Source organism: Nannospalax galili, unplaced genomic scaffold, assembly GCF_000622305.1.
Source record: "Nannospalax galili isolate Female #2095 unplaced genomic scaffold, S.galili_v1.0 scaffold139, whole genome shotgun sequence".
NCBI classification, from domain to species: domain Eukaryota; kingdom Metazoa; phylum Chordata; class Mammalia; order Rodentia; family Spalacidae; genus Nannospalax; species Nannospalax galili.
Genome location: NW_008345884.1, coordinates 2,195,881 through 2,213,627, shown reverse-complemented (window position 1 = coordinate 2,213,627; position 17,747 = coordinate 2,195,881). Strand labels below are relative to the sequence as shown.

The following is a 17,747-nucleotide window of genomic DNA, read 5'->3' as shown; positions in this document are numbered from 1 at the left end:
ATATATATAAGCTCAATAAAATTTTTAAAAATTTTATTTCTCAATTTTAAAATACTTGAGAATTTCCTAGATAGCTTTTGGTTACCACTTTCTAGTTTGAGTTGATTGTAATTAAAGAATTCATTTTGTATTATGGTGTATGTTTTTAACTTCGTTAAGAGTTTATTGCTATATGATCATATTAAAAATATTGTGTGTTCATGAAAAGAGCTTACTTTCTACAATTTTTCAGCAATGTATTTATCACGTATATCAACTAAATCAGTCCAACTAGTTGTGCTGTCAAATTTTTTAAAAAAATTTAGAAGTACTTTAAGTGGTATCACTTGAAAACACAACTAAGGAGGGATGGCCTCTGGTAGTCCCTCCTTGTCTGAGTGATTGTCTCTTCCTCAGTCTTCACTCTGTTGATTCCCCTGATTACCTCTTCACTGTATTCCTTCCCTGTTCACTTTCCTGGTTCTGTTCCATTTCACCCAGCTTTGCCAGTTCTCTGTGGGCCAACAGATAAGAAATGGGATTTTTCTATGTAACCAGACCCTCTATCAGGCAAGTGTGCCCCTGATAATATGTTTCACCTTTGAACAACCTCTAGAAAACAGTCCTCAAGTCTCTCCCTTGTTGTTAGTCCTACAGCTGAGCAGAAGAATGAGACTCCACTCCCTGAGAGGCTCAAGAGCGCATCTGAAAGTACAGGTGCTGGGATCAGACTCCTTGGGAGAAATTCTGGTTTACCTACCCTTACTGGGTCCCCTTGCTTAATTTAAAGCCCTATAAGAATACTAACCTCATAGAGCTGCATGATGAGCAAGTACCCTGAAAGCATTTAGCACAGATGAGAGTGTTAACCAATAACCACTATAATAATAATTACTCTTACTGGTATTACTATACTGCTACCATTATTAATTTTGAAGTAGGCAGTGCTGGGAAGGTGACAGATTCTCCATTCAAGCTCTATAAGTCACATTAGAACAAAGCCACCTAAGTTCTTTGGGTAAACTGTCTTGCTATAGTTCATAATTTTTTTTTTTTTTGGAGACAGGGTCTCCCTCTAGCCCCAACTGGCCTAGAACTCATTCCATGTAGACCTGGCTGGCCTCAATCTCACAGAGATCCGCCTGCATCTGCCTCCTGAGTACTGGGATTAAAGGCATGTGTCACCATGCCAGGCTCATATTTCATAACATATTAACAAGACTATGAACATGTGTTGAATAAACGTATGTACAATTTTTATTAGCATTTATTATTGCAGAAAATAACAGAAATCACTGTGATACTTTCATACACACATACAATGTGCTAATTATTCTTTTTTAACAGAAAAAAAAAAACCCTCTGATTCAGAGCTTTGGCTGACACCAGTATCCAGTTGGCATTTGTAATTGTTTCTAGTACATTTTAAAACAGCATTATCTTCTATTTTCTATTTGTGGCAGTGTTACAATGTTTTCCTGAGCAATAAGGGGAGAGGGATGATTACTTGATGGCTATGGCTATCGGATATTTTATGTGTAGATAAAACAGTTTTTCAAAGTAAATTGAGCTGACAGCTTCACAACACTGTGAATACCACAGTGATAAATACTAAACACCAAATGCATTGTGCACTGTAAATTTTCATTATTTTAAGTGAATTCCACCTCTATTTTTTAAAGTATTTAGAATTTTTTTAATAAAGCCATCTTAACAATGATATAACCAAGGTGGTATATGGTTGTGGCAATAATTATGAAAGCAACACACGAACAAATGAGCTTTAGGACACAGACTTGGAGAAGCTGAGCTGGAGTGGTAGTGAACACACTGCTGAGGGTAAACTGCAGGAAGCTGATGGGTAAGAACCCTGGGCTAAACTGGGTAGTTTTTCAACATCAACTACCTAATACAGTCTCACCCCAAGTGATTTCTGGTGCCATGCCAGAAGTCTTCAAGGGCTTGGGCAAAACCCCAGGGTACATAAGTCATCTTTTGCATTCATCTGCCTCCTAGTCAAAATACCTACACTCCTCTTTCTCTCCCTCAGCAGTCAAGGGCCTTGCTATATTCACGATGGCCTCTGTTTCCTTCAGTGCGTAAATCATTTCTTCTATCTGATCTTTCAGTCTAACTTCCCTTTCTAAGTTTATTCAGTTGTATTTTGAAAGGATTAATATAAACCTTACCTTCACAAGGCTGTTAAGGAAATCTTATACTTACTAGGGGCATGTTTATGAATTGTTACTCAAACTCTAGTAGGTCATAAAATCAATTTGTATGGTATAATCAGAACTTTCAGAAATAGAATAGACTGGAATATAAATATTAGAATACACTACATAATTCAAGATTAGAAATGTGAGGTAAACTTCTTTTCAAAGAATGTTTGTACTTGCTTTCTTGGAGCTAGGGATTGAACCTAGGGCCTTGTAGATGCTAAGCACATACTGTAATGCTGAACTACACTCCTGGCTCCTTCTTTTTAATTTGAAACACCTGTGTTTATTATACACAGCTATGGATGTATTTGGTCATAATATAAAATGTAATTTGGGGTGGCTAAAATTATACAGCTGTACATGTCATGTCTCTATATCTTCAGATGGAATACAACTAAGAACTGTTTTCAGAATAATAGAGTCTCTCTGTGCTGAATCCTTAACCACTTGCCCTCTAAGCATCAGTGCAGCACCCCTATTTTCTACCCAAGGTAAACAATGCCTAGTGAGAAGAATACTTTTGGTAGCTATCTACACAGAAACCTGGATGGTAAATTTAAAAATAGGTCTGAAGTAGGACTTAGCCCTTTCTTACTTGTAAGACAGAAAGAAAAACAACAAAAACTCTGATAAAGAACTGGTAAATATTTAAAATATTTTGAAGTGTTGCGGTTTAACAGAGTTTTGTAATGTCCTTTAATTTGATTCTAACAGATGAAAATAAAAGTTTCTGAGAAGTTTCAAGAAACGTGGTCAATTACTAAGTCTTGGGTAATTAGCAGGAGAAAAACAAAACAAAACAGAAAGGACTCCCTGGAGCACTAAGCATTTTAGAGCTGGCTTATCACTGGCTACATCACTCCTCCACTTGCAATGAATCAAAGAGCAGGTTAGAAAGAATGCACGCAGACCAGAGAACTGCTCCACATTTTTGGCTCAGTCTTTGCTTTCTGTATATAAAAGCCCTACTAGTGGCTCTATTAAATGAACATTTAACATTTACTATTTTGTTTATAATGCTTAAAACAGTAATGTTTGGCCTTGTCAGCTTACAAAATAAATCATAGCTGTCCTGAAGCTGAGAAACACAGCTCAGGAAATATCTCTACTAGAGAGAGGCATCCCTTATATAGGCTTTCTAGAGACTCTAGCCATCTGCAGAGAGTCTGACCATGTTAGACGACGTCAACAGCACTATCTAGACAACTGCAAAAGACTTTACTCATGTTATTAAATGCCAACAGGTTGTATTTCTTGGGACTTTTAAAAAAAGTATCGAAGGACATTACTCCATAGTGCCAACTGATATAATAAAATTAGCTTGTATCTAATCCTTAAAAGATTTTAGGGCTACCTCTTGAGAGGGGGAAATGTTGGAGGGGAGGGAGTGGGCATGGATTTAATCAAAACACCTTATATACATGTATGAAATTCTCAATATTAAGTTTTTGTAGAACTTAAAAAAAATTAAATTAAATTAAATTAATTGTTCAAAATTAGCTAAAATAGACAAAATCAAAGCCAGCTTCCTCCATTTCCTACAATCCAAATTCTCATAAGAGTCTATTTCCTATTAGAACATTAGGTGGTATGACAGGAGATGATAAAATGTGATTTATGTAATCATTTCCAAATTAAGTCCTCTATTTCATACCAACACACAACTCTCAAAAGAATAAAAAACAAAAAAGTCATAATTTATGGCTGGGCATGATGGTGAGTGCTAAGCGATCCAGCACTCGGGGGGCAAAGGAAAGAGAACTACAAGTTCCTGGCCAGCTTGGGCAATAAAGTCAGTTCACAGCCAGCCTGAGTGATAGTTCCAGGCCAGCCCGGGTTATAGGTTAGTTCCAGCCCCGCAAGGGTTATATGTTAATTCCAGGCTATCCTGGGATACATGAGACCCTATCTCAAACAATAACAACAAAGGCATAATTTAAAATACTGTAAAACAATGAACCTTACTTGGAATACCCAAATATCAACTAGAGCTTCAAAAATTCTTTAGGATTTACCACTACTACCATCTTCATGCAGGAAACTGCCTGGGTATCTGAAATACTCCCCAGTTTCTCCTAGCTCTCTTTCTCTCCTCCCCTCCCCTCTGTCCCTTCTCCTCCACTCCCCTCCTCTCCATGCAGAATGGCCAGAATGATTCTTTTAAAAATGACTTGGACCATGTCATTCTTCTCAAATCTACCTATGGCTTCCCATAACCCTTGGAAAAGCACCTCCTTTATGTATACTTTCAAGGTCCTAATCTGATGTGATACGTTCCCACCCCATCCTTTGTCTACTTCCTTATTCACCTTTCCCTTGGGAAGGAAGCTAGTTTATTAGTCTGATTTGTAAATATGGGAAGAGTAAATGAAGATTCTTGGCTCAATCCTTTCCTTTCCTTCTTGGACACAAGCTACCCAGATGGAGTGATTCTCTGCTCCGCCACACCCTGTCCTCCTGTGGCTGCTCTGGCAGAGGCCCCTGTTGACTCTTGTCCCATTGCAGGAGTTCGCAGGCTTTTCTGCTTTTCCTCTCCTCTATCTGTAATAAGGGTGGATTTTTGGTCTTCATTGTGCTTGAGTACTTAAGCCTTATTTTCCAATCTCTTTAGACCCTAGGCAGGGAAGGGCATTGTCAGTCATCCAGGAAACCCTACATACCCACATAGTGTGTGAGTATTCAAAATAATCTAGAAACATTCCTGTCTTCATGGTGTGCTGAGAAGTGACTTATTTTCTTTATAAACTTTTCTATTTTTGATGACTATTTGTTTTAAAAAATTGGGATTTTTTTTTTTAATAATGAGAAAATAGCCAAAATTACTCTCTTTGATGGTCATTAAATTGGGCAAAGCTGGGGACCAGGTTTCCAGAGGAAGTCGTGAGCTATGCTTTGGATAAAGAAACTGAAGAAATGGTGATCAAATGACTACCTCTAATTATGATTTCATATAATATGGATTTTTTAAAAATTACCTTTTCTAGTCAGGTGTAGTAGCTCATACCTCTAATCAAATCAGAGACTGAGGCAAGTGGATCACAAGTTCGGTCAGCATGAGATACATAATAAGATATTTCATTCTGAGTCAAGTGTGGTAACACAAACCTGTAATCCCATCACCCAAGGGGAAGAGGCAGGAGGAGTATTAAGAGTCCAAGGCCACCTCAGGCTACATAGTTCAAGGTTAGCCTCGGCAGGATCCTGTCTCAAATCCAAAGAGGAAAAAAAGATATTTCACTTTGATCATACAAATATTTTACTAAATTCAAATCAGTAAACAATGACAAAACAGAATTACACACCATTTTTTGAATCAATTATTTTCAGTACATTTTTAGAGCTTTGAAACCTTTTACAATCTAGTTTTAGCACATTTCCACCAGGATCATTCATTTTGAGCCATGAAGCAGCAAAGCCCAGTGATTTAGAACAAGACCCTAGTGTTAAAGTTCCTGGTTCTATAACTACTAGCTATGTGACCTTGGCATATGGTTAAATGTTTCACTTCTGTTCTGTTCTTTTGGATTTTTTTTTTTCATTTAATATATGTGGCTAATGGTAACACTTCAGAGTACTAACTTACAAGAGTTAAATGGACTGATGTGTATATAAAAACACTTGGAGCATTCCCTGGCTCAAGTAAGTGTTCAATAAATATTACCTATTATTAATGTCATACGTTCTGGAAGACATCAGGCTGAAAATACTATTAGTACAAAAAAGCATCATCAAACACTAAAGGCTAATCAAACAACCTTTAAGAACATACTCATGTGATGAAAATGAAATTTCATTAAGTAATTTAAAAATTTAAAGCAATAAAGCCAACAGAAAATTAAATCAATTGCATATAAAACCTATGATGCTTTGATAGCGTTCTTTCACTCATTCATTACTCACCAGAGATTCTTTGTTATGCTATGATCTTCTTAGGCATAGAGAAACAACAACGAATACAAAAAGTTCCTGTCCTTATGAAACTTGAGGGGAGATGAAATGAATGAGCAGTCACACAAAAGCTAAATAGGAGCTGGTAAGACTGTTCAGCAGGTACAGGCACTTGCCGCCGAGTCTGAAGACCTGAGTTTGATCCCTGGAACCCACATGGTATTAGGAAAGAACCTACTCCTGCAGGTTTGTCTTCTGACTTCCACACATGTGCCATGGCACACACATGTACACATACATACACATACAGACACTAAATAAAAAATGTAAAAAATAGGAAAAAATAGAAAAATTATTGAAACAGTTACACAGTAATGACTGCAATGAAGAAACAAAACAGCAAAAGGATGAAGACACAGGGACAAGAGAGAATGCAGGCACTGTTCTATCAGGCAGTTTGGCTCCAGAATCTTCTTCTCAACCTATATTCTATTACTATATTATACTGTGGTTCTTCAAGAGAACATTTCCAGAAGCCAAAATAAGCCAACATATCCAGAGCAAAAACCATGGCAAAGGCCTATAGGCAAGAGGGGTAACAAATGCAAGGCTTAATAAGCAGACGAAGCCACCTAGCCTGGAGCTTATTTAGTTTGGAGAAGAAAGGCAGAAGAGCTAAGATAGATACCAACGAAATCACTGCCTTTTTTTTTATTATTTGAATCATCTCTTCCCTATCCAAGAGCTTAAGCCAATGTTAGTTATGTCACTAACTAGAAATATGTGCAATCTGCGTAAATTCACCATCACCAGGTGCTAAACTGTGAAGTACTTTTCACTTCTTAAAACGGTGAGATTTGAAAGTGACTTTTTAAAAATATTTTATTATTTTTATTTTATGTGTATAAGTGTGTTGCCTGCATGTATGTGAGTGCACCCATGTCATGCAATGCCGCAGAGGTCAGAAGAGAGCTTCGGATTCCCCTGGAACTGGAGTTAAGGACGGTTCATAGCCACCAAGTGGGTGCTGGGAATCAAGCCCAGGTCCTCTGCAAGAGCCGTCAGTGCTCTTAACCGCTGAGCCATCTCTCCAGCCCCTATTATTTTTATGTGTATGCGTGTTTTGCCTGTGTGAAGGTAAGTGCACCAGTGTCATGCAATGCCCGTGGAGGACAGAAGAGGCTGTCGGATCCCCTGGAACTGGACTTACGGGCCAGTTGTTAGCTGCCATGTGGGTGCTGGGATTCAAACCTGGGTCTTCAGCAAGAACAATCAGTGTTCTTAATCGCTGAGCCATCTCTCCAGCTCCGGAAGATTTTTTTTTTAATGTGAACTTGCTAGTTTATTCGACTGTTTTTCAGGGTTCACACTCAGATATCTAGTCTTCTAGTCCACAATAGAGCACCTGACCAAGAGTATCTAGGAAGGCACATTTGCTTCAGGGCTCTTTGATAGAATGAAGACTAAGCGCTCAGTACACAAAAAGGCATTAGGGCATCAAATGACACAATACTCGTAAGGGAAAGAGTATAATAAGCCTGATAAGAAAATCTGTTTATAGAGGAAGTTATAGAAGACATTTAAAAACTGGGCAATGATATAAGCTGATGGGTTATAGACATCAGTCTGAGAAAATGAAGGCTTCATCAGGACATGTAATAAGCACTAAGCAGTGAGTAGTGCAACTCACATGATTCAAATTGGGGCCAGGTATATCAAGAGGACAGGGAGAGAAGGTGAGGATATCAACTAACCCAGGCTGGAGGGGATGAGATAGAACAAAAACAAGAAAGGAAACAGAGGGGCAGATAGAGAGGTACTAAAATAGAACTGGTAAGACAGTCACAGACTGAAGAAGGCAGAAACTATTCTTAAGCTCTAATAGGGAATTAAGAAAAAGAGAAAAGTGAACAGGAACATTGGGTTCTAAAAGAGCTGAGAAGCTGTGTTTGGGTACACTGAGCTTAAGTTCTGGAATATTATCCTGGTGAGGTTGTTCCACAAGTAGCTGAACTAACGTCTGTAGTGAGGAATGCTTAGGGTAGAATTAAGAAAAACAGATTGAGTTAGCAATCACTAACAGTAGTGATGACTGGATTTAAAAGAGCTCATCTCCTTGGCAAGAGACTGAGAAAGACCATATCCCTTTATACTAATATGGAGCCAGTGGGAATCATGTCAGAGAAGGCAGAGCACAGTAAGAATCTAAGACAGTGTCAACCAAGTCAAGGGTGCCTAGGGCCTTAAGTTTACAGCAAGTGGAAGTTACCAGGAGGAAACAGCTTCAAAGAATAATAGTGTTAATGGGGAATAAAGACTTAAAAAACAATAAAACACAGTGAGTGCTGGGAACTGATAGGTAAAAAGTAGCCTATGGGTGAATCCAGTTGATCAGGAGAATGCACCAGGACACAGATAAGACTCCATCAGAATCGAGTTTATTAGCAAAGGAACACATGGGACAGATTCCCTTCCGGGCAGGGAAAATGTCAGCCCAGGTCGAGAGCTAGGGTCTTTTAAAGGGGGAGGCTTCTGCTTCCTGCAGAAGGCGGGAAGATGTATTTTTTTTTAAAGTTGGGGGGGGGGAGTAGTAGAGCAAGACTGTTAGAGATCAAAGGGGAAGCCTGCTGTGTTGGCCAAACAGTGGAGAAAAGTCTGCTTCTCTTGACTTCAAAGACCAAGGTGCTTATCAACTCAGTTCTCCGTTTCTCAGGAGCTTGAGAAGTCCCTGAGACCCTGTTGGTGAGGGGGCGGGGCTATCTGAACCTTAACAGGAACTTCTTGTGTGAGGGCCAGGCATGGTAGCACATGCCTTTAAGCCCAGGAGGGGCAGGCCTAACCCTGTGAGAGGCCAGCCTGGTCTACATGGCAAGTTCCAGGCCAGCTGGGGCTGCAGGGAGACCCTATCTCAAAATAAAAGCTTGATTATTTTAAAAGCTTAAAGGAATGGACAACATGCTCCTATCAGGAGACAAGATACCAATTTTCAAATTCTTCAAGACTTTTGAAAGCATGAACAGTCTGTTCTCTTCACTACAGTATCCCGGGCACCAAGAACAGTACTTGGGCCAGAGGTCTCCCTCCCCAGAGAGCTAAGTCCACAGCCTTGCATTTGAGCAACTATCTTACCAACGGCCTAAATTACATGGCTTCATTATTCTTCTGCTATGTGTTTCTATTTTGTTCTTTTTTTGAGAGTGCTTGGGATCATGTAGATAACCATGATGTTCTGAACTTTCATGATACATGGCTTGGCATGTTCTTTTCATTCTTTCCAGATGAGTCCTTCCTATCTGGAAAGTCACTCTTTTTTCAGTTTTGACACTTTGGAGGGTATTTTTTAACCACCCCCTTCTATACACATGCATTTTCTCTTTCTAGAACTTTTCAGTCAAATGCTAGCCCTTGAACTTGCTCTTTAAGTCTCCTATCCCCTCCCTCTTGCTGTGTTTTGGTCTAGGAGCTTTCAGTACTCCAATGTGCTCCTTCTCCTGCTTTCATCTGTTTATTTTCCAAGATTTTTTTCTTGAGTTTGAAATGTTCCTCTGGTTTATTCTGTTGTTGCTGTTGTTTGTTGAGGGGAGGCAGTATTCTGCTCTCTTGGATACACTGTTCTCCACCCTCAACCCCTACCCTGGGAATATTAATTATAGGAGCTTTGTTTTTCTGGAAATTTTCTTCAGTTTCTAACCTTTCCCCCTCCCCCAAATTGCCTACTCCATTTGCTTTAGTCTCTACTTCATATTACATGATTTCTTCAAATATCTGGAGACCCTTTCTGTTCATTAGTATGTGAGAGTAAGGTACTGAAAAACTAATTAGAAACTCTATCCCAAGGGTGACAGTTTTACTATATAAAAAGCCAGGTGGTAAATGTTTAGGGTCTGAAGATGATAGTTTGCTATATACTGCTCAACTCTACTACAGTAGTTAGTGTCAAGAAGTCTCAGACAGAATTGGCAATAAGCAAGCAGTTCTGTTCTTATAAAACTTTATTTATAGATACTGAAATTTGAGCTTCACAAAAATTTTCATAGGCCATGAAACGTTTTTCTTATCTTGATTTTTAAATATTATAGTAGACTACATAATGCCTTGGAATCTGTTAATGTGTCTACTCACATGACAATGGGGAACGAAAGCTTCACACTAAGTTAATGCTCCTAATCAGCTGCTCTTAACCAAGGGAGATTAGGGGGCTGGAGAGACGGCTCAGCAGTTAAGAACACTGGTTGTTCTTGCAGAAGACCCAGGTTCGAATCCAGGACCACATGGCAGCTAACAACTGTCCATAACTCCAGTTCCAGGGTATCCAACAGCCTCTTCTGTCCTCCCTGGGCATTGCACGACACAGGTGCACTTACCTACACACAGGTGCACTTACCTACACGCAGACAATACACGCATACAGATAAAATAAAAATAATAAATTTTATTTTTAAGAAAAGGGAGATTATCCTAGAATATCCAAGTAGGCACAATACTATCATAAGAATCTTTAGAAGTGGTAAGGGGAAGCAGAAAAGAATGTCAATGTGAGAAGGGCTCAGCCTATTCTTGCTGGCCCTTAAGATGGAGAAAGGGGACCAAGGATTAGGGGCAGCCTCTGGCAAGCAAATGGATTATCCCTTGGAGCCTTCCGAAAGAGATACATCCCTGCCAACACCATGATTTTAGCAAAATGAGATGCCTGATCTACAGAACTGGAAAAATATATATTTGTGTTCCTTTAAACCAAAAAAATTTGTGATGGTTTTTTACAGCAGTCATGGGAGGGGGGATAATCATTTGAAAATCTGAAGATGACTAAAAATAATAATAGGGGCTGGGGAGATGGCTCAGTGCAGGAATCCCCTGCTGTACAAGTATAAGGACCAGAATTCAGATCCCAGAACTCATATAAAGAAGAGATGTAGCATCCCACCTGTAATCCTAGGACTCAGGAGGTAGAGCAAAGCTAGTCAGCTACAATAGTCAAATCAGCAAGCTCCAGGCTCAGCAAGAGATTTTATTTACTGCCTCAGGAAATAAAGTGGGGAATAATCAAAGAAGACATTCAAGCTGAGCATGGTGGTACATGCCTTTAATCCCAGCACTTGGGAGGCAGAGGCACAAGGATCGCTGTTCGAGGCCAGCCTGATCCACATAGCAAGTTCCAGGTCAGCTGGGGCTACAGGAAGAGCCAGTCTCAACATCAACTCTGGTCTCCAAACACAGACAAACAGATACACAGGTACACAGACCACATACACGTGTACATGTATTTAGAGAAAAAGAAAAAAAAAGTGTAAATAGAGGCTGTCAGGAAGATTAAGTTCAAGGCCAGTCTAGACTACAGAGCAAGTTCAAAACCACCTTGGGCCATACACTGAGACTCTGTCTCAAAAACCAAAACCAACAATGAAGCAAAGTAAAATAGGAAGTAAGACAAATCTCCTTCTGCTACATACTAACACTAGGGAGGCAACTCACCTTCTTTTTCATTATTTCCTCATCAGTATATGATAACAGCATTTACAATAATAGCCTTACTGTCTCTAAAGACTTAGCATAAAGTGCTTACATACTACCTGGGAAGTGTCAAGTACTTAATAAAGCAGTAACAGCAAACACACAGAAGAGGAGGAATAACAGTTCTCCAGGAAGACTTTCAAATTATTTCACTTTTATCTGGAATATAGGGGGTCTCTAAAAACCTTACAAATACTTATAGTTTTTATTAAAATATTTGACAAATTGGAATTTAAGTAATTTTGGAAAGTTTTCATGGTTCTGTGATACTGGAAGTTGAAACTAGTGCCTAGCAAATGGGAGGCTTTACCACTGAGCTATCCCAGCCCTACATGCTAGTTGAATCAGTAACATACTTTTTATGAAGAACAGTAGTTGAAATCATTGATTTATGACATGAAGGCATGATCCCCACTTTGTCAGGTTATGAGTTTTGAATTTGAAAATGAATTCAAAGCACCCAGACAGGACACTGTACATGGCAGCACCACATTAACTGTTGATCTTCCTCTCTCTTCCTTTTAGCTGGAAGTTTTTGCGGGATGATAAAGTTTGATCTCAGGATACTACTTAGCTTAGGAATACAGGACTGACCAGTAGAAGTTCTGAATAATACGTGTTTTGCTTGTACGTCTTGGGTGTTGTTTATAAATATGCTATAGGGCCATGCAACATACTTTACTGTGTCTCTTCATATTTTTCTAGAGTCTCAGTATTAGGCCTAACAGAGACAAACACTTATATTCGATGTTCTAGTTTGTTTCTCCATTGCTGTGACAAAACACTCTGACCACTACCAACTTGGGAAGGAAAGGGTTTATTTATCTTACATCTCCTGGGTCACAGTTCATCAGGAAGCCTAAGGTAGGAACTCAGGGCAGGACCCTGGAGGCAGGAGCTGAAGCACAGGCCACGGAGGAACACTGCTTACTGGATTGCTCTCCTGGCCCCTGCTCAGTCTGCTTTCTTATACAACACAGGCCCACCTGCCCAGGGATGGCACCACCTACAGTGGGCTGGGCCTTCCTACATCACTCAATAATCAAGAAGATGCCCCCTAGACATGGTCACAGGCCAGTCCAATGGAGGCAATTCTCTGAATTGAGGCTCCCTCTACCCAAGTGTGTCAAGTTAAGGCTATCCAGCACATTATTATTTCTCAAAAGTGAGCTATTAGAAATATTTTCCAAATCATTTGGTATTTAAAAATTAAAAATACTTTTCCATTTTTAATCATTATACTTTAAAAAATTTTTAATAACTACATGATTTGAAGCTTTTCATTACAGCTTTAACATATTCAGTAACACACTGGATATATAAATAAAATAATAAAATAATAAATCTTCAAAGCATAAAAGTTTGCTCCTTAATAATTAGTAGATGTGAAAAACATTACCATTGAAATCTACCTGATGACTTTATATCAATGCTCAGATGCCAAGGAGCTCAGAAAGTAACTGACTGTAACTAGTGATAATCTAATATATAGAGATTAGAAACACATGTGCAAACATCTTAATGTCAATTGTATTAAAAATGAAGTTTTCTTAAAAATATATATATTTTTTTCCTCCATAACTTACCAGTGCCTTCTTCCTGACAGTCAACATACAAACATTATAATAGGTAAAGGTTACAAGTTATTATTAAATAACCAGTCTTTGTGGAAAGGAGGGACAAGACACCTAGCAAAGGACACTAGCCTAGGCTGCAAGAGGGGCCTTATCCTTTTCAGGTCCTGTTTAACATGAATCTCTGTGGTACTATCACTATCAGGAAGACAGAGCTACATTCATAGACTATAGAGTAATTAGATACCAAAAGGTCTTCCATAGATTATGTCTGAGGCTGGCAGTAAAGTGAAATGTCATAAGACTTTCAAAAACAAAGCTGAAAGCAGTTCTTTTTGGTTGAAATAATCCCAAAGATAAACTTTTAATGAATTCTTCACACATCCTCACATTTGTAGATAGTAGTAAGTGACTAATAACTATGTAAAACTGCTTTCCAAGTCAAAATCATAGGACACTTAAAATGTGCAATAGATGACAAATTTATAACAAAGACTGGAAATGAGGATGAAATGAACTTCCAAGTTCTTTGATATTAACAGGCTGACCGTCCATTTGAAGGATGTTTAGGCTGCTAGACTTCCTATTAATGAGAACTATGGGGTGAAAAGAAATGTCATTCATAAATCTTCTCTCTCATAGTCTATCTTAGTACCTTAGTACATATACTTACAAATTCCCTTATAAAACTAAATACTGCTTTTACTTTCAGATTCTGATAGCTTCATAAGAAAGTCAAAACATAGGGCTAGAGAGATGGCTCAGCAGTTAAGATCACTGGCTGCTCCTGCAGAGGACCCAGGTTTGATTCCCAGCACCTACATGGTAGCTAACAACCATCCATAACTCCAGTTCCAGAGTATCCAATGCCCTGTTCTGACCCCTGCAGACACTGCAAGACACAGGTACACTTACATACATCACAATATATGCAAATACAGTACGCTCATTTAGTAAACAGTCCAATATATTGTAGATTCTTGATAGTTATTAAAGAGAAGCAATACTATTTGATCAAAGTATGACCAAAGAATGAATGTGATATGATTTTTTTGAAAAAAAATTTTTGATTTATTTATTTTTATTTTAATGTGTATGAGTGTTATGCCTGCATGTAAGTGCACCTATGTCATGCAGTGCCCACAGAGGGCAGAAGGCAGCATTGGATCCCCTCAAACTGGAGTTACGAACGATTGTTAGTCACCATGTGGGTGCTGGAATTTGAACTCAGGTCTTCTGCAGGAATAGCCAGTGCTCATAACCGCTGAGCCATCTCCCCATGATATTTTTATATGATTAAAAAGTCATCAGACATTTATAAGACTGCACATGGGCCAGTGAGATGTCTCAGCTGGTTAAAGGTACTTGTTGCCAAGACTGATAACCTGAGTTCAATTCTTAGGACCTACCCAGCAGAAAGAGAGAACAAATTCCTGAAAGTTGTCTGGTGACCTCCACATGCACGGCAAGTGTGCCCCCACACACAGAAAATAAATAAATTTTATAATTTTTTTTAAAAAAAGACCACACATGCTGAATTATTTTAAGAGCCATAAATTTTACTTGAGAGAGACACAAAAACATTTTTTAGTTGACCTATCATTAACTAATCCAAAATCATTCAAATATGCAGCCTACCTGGAAACTCACATATCATTAAGAAGATTCTAAACCCCAATTCAGCTCCTTATCTACCCTATCATGGCACATCTGTATTTCACTGTCACAAATCAATGATAGTTTTTCTAATGCTTTTCCTTTTAAACATCTTAGAAAGAAACTGACCATTTCCCATTATACTATCTTTTTAGAAGCTATATAGAAGGCACTGCTTTTTACTCTGGGAATTCCGTAGGAAACAAAACAAATAGTCCTTCCTTTCATAGAGCTAATATCCTACCGGAAGGAAATATAAAGAAATAGCCTGGCATGTCAAGTGGTGACAAAGAAGAAAAGCGGGGGGAGGGGGGGTGAACCACCACTGCTGGAGATAAGGTTACAATTTTAATAAGATGTGGTCAGGGAGGCCTTGCTAAGGGGAAGTTGAGCAAAGAACTCAAAGAGGTGGGGGGAAAAAAGTCAAAAGAATATCTGAGAGAAGCGTGTCAAACTGAAGTGTTCAACCTATGCAACGGCCCTGAGTCAGGTGGCATCCAGTCACCTCTCCAATGTCATCCCCCACTATTCTGCCTCTCTCTCACCTTACTCTGACCATGTACTGGCCTCCTTGCTAGTTACTTAATACTACACTGGAGAATGGGGAACCAGGGAGCCAGTGTAGATCAACAGAAGAACCTAAGAAGAGATTACCTCAAACCAAAACAGGCCATCATCCTATAAATGAAAGGGATCATGGGCAAACAACCACTCCTAGAGCATCAATGACCCATAGAACTCTGCAATGAGGGGAATGTTTTCTCTTTTTTTTGGTCTTTTTTGAGACAGCATCTCCCTGCAGCCCCAGCTGTGCTGGAACTCACTAGGTAGACGAGGCTGGCCTCAAAATCACAAAGATTCACCTGCTTCTGCCTCCCAAGTGCTGGGATTAAAAGTGCAAGGCACAGCCAAGGGGAATGTTGCCTGGAGAAATGTTTTCTACCTGTCCTGCAGTAAGTAGTCCCAGTCACATAAGGCTCTTGGGAATGCAAAAGGCTGTTTCTGTGACTGAAGAATTCATTTTAATTGCATTTTATTGATTCATAGAAATTTAGTCAAAAATGGCTGGTAGTCAGCATCCTGGCTAGCATGGCTCTAGGAAAAAGGGAGCTCTTCAGGACACAAGGATCACTCATTAGTAAAGATATGAAAGATCCTTAAGTGTCGCCTTCAATGTGTGTTGAAGCTGATTAAGTGTGGCAACTACAGTAGCTTTACTTAATCATCACAAAACATGTACCACCACACTACCCTTCAGCTTCTGTATGGAAAGCTACTACTTTTTTTTTTTGAGACAGGGTCTTCCTGTAGTCCCAGCTGGCCTGGAACTCACTATGTAGATCAGGCTGGCCTTGAACTCACAGAGATCCACCCGCCTCTGCCTCCCAAGTGCTGGGATTAAAGGCATGCGCCACCATGCCTGGCAAAAGCTACTACTTTTAAGTGTTCTTGTTTCAGCTTTGTTATTTCTGTGGGTTTTCTTTTTTCCTATTGCTGAACTAACAGTTCACAGGGGTTTTTGTTTCGTTTTAATCTGTGTTAAAGTAGTATTTTTTACTAGCAAGTTTTTTCTCAATATAATTTGTTTTCAGTTTACACTAGTATGCTAGTATAAAAAAATGAATAAAGTGTAACTAATAGGAGGTGGTAAACTGTTGGGTATGGTGGCGCAAGCCTTTAATCCCTGCACTGGGGAGGCAGAGGCAGGCTGATCTCTGTGAGTTCCAGGCCAACTGGGGCTACAGGAACACCCTGTCTCAAAAATACCAAAAATAAATAAATAAATAAATAAATAAGTGTAAATAAATAAATAAATAAATAAATAAATAAATAAATAAATAAATAAGATGTAGTAATCTATGCATTCATGTGTTACTAAATTCTGACAAAAAGAATCAAAGACTATGATCAATAGGGTGGCTTAAGCCTTGAGTAGATGGTCAAGAAAACTGGCATTTAAATGCCTTTGTCTCCCATAAAACTGAAAATAGAAGGTGCCATTATTTCAATACATGCAAGACAAGTCTTAAGAAACTATACTCAACTTTGTAAAAGAAAATGCAGGTCCTAAGAGAAATGTGCATATATATTCACTATTCTCAAAACATTACTATTAAAGCTACATAAGAAAACTACTTGTTTTAGAATTTCTGTGTTTAAATTAGCAGTACCCAGAGACGATGAAAGCCAGTTACTAAAAGATTTACTGCTTGGTTAAAATTCAGTTTACAATTCAAAGGCGTTTTAAAATCTCTGGGCTGTTATGAAGCTTTATGGAGTTTACAGTGGAGATGAAAACAGAAATAAAAAGATCTGACAAACAGAAAATGCCAAAGATATTTCCAGCATTATCAGTGTGAATTTTTACTGCATTATTGCTTTTCACCTTATTTCAACACAACTGACTAAATTCCCTGAAAAGACAAGTATGCTTCCTAGATCCTATTAAAATGTAAAAGTCTGAGGAACAAGGCTGAACTAATTATTTTTACAATATGTATTTTTAATAACTCAAATGCAGACTCTACGAGGGCAGTAATTTTTGAACAGTGGTCTCAAAACCTGGAATACTGTCTGACATACAGCGCATATTTAACAAAATTAATAACTTGACAAGAAGCTTTTATTAAAATAAAGAATCTAAACTGTATTGTAATATTTGCAAGGGCCAGTGAGATGGCACAGTGGGTAAAGGCGCTTGCCCCCAAGCTAGAAGATGGTTTGAGTTTGATCCCTTGGACCCATGTGATGGGAGAGAATTGGCTCCAGCAAGCTGTTCTCTAACTTTCACACACGACATAGCACACGTACACCCTCACACATGTATACACACAATAAACAAAATGTAAAATTTAAAATTTGTATAGAATTTTAACATTGATAACCTAGACTCATTTTAATTATCAAATATTTTATT

General features: G+C 38.7%; 1 protein-coding gene across 4 annotated transcripts in view; it reads right to left on the bottom strand.

Annotated features, from left to right (window-relative positions):
- Wdr70 (WD repeat domain 70) overlaps nt 1-17,747 on the bottom strand; it is a 299,169-nt gene that overhangs the window by 99,862 nt on the left and 181,560 nt on the right. The gene's annotated exons all lie outside the window — the stretch shown is intronic.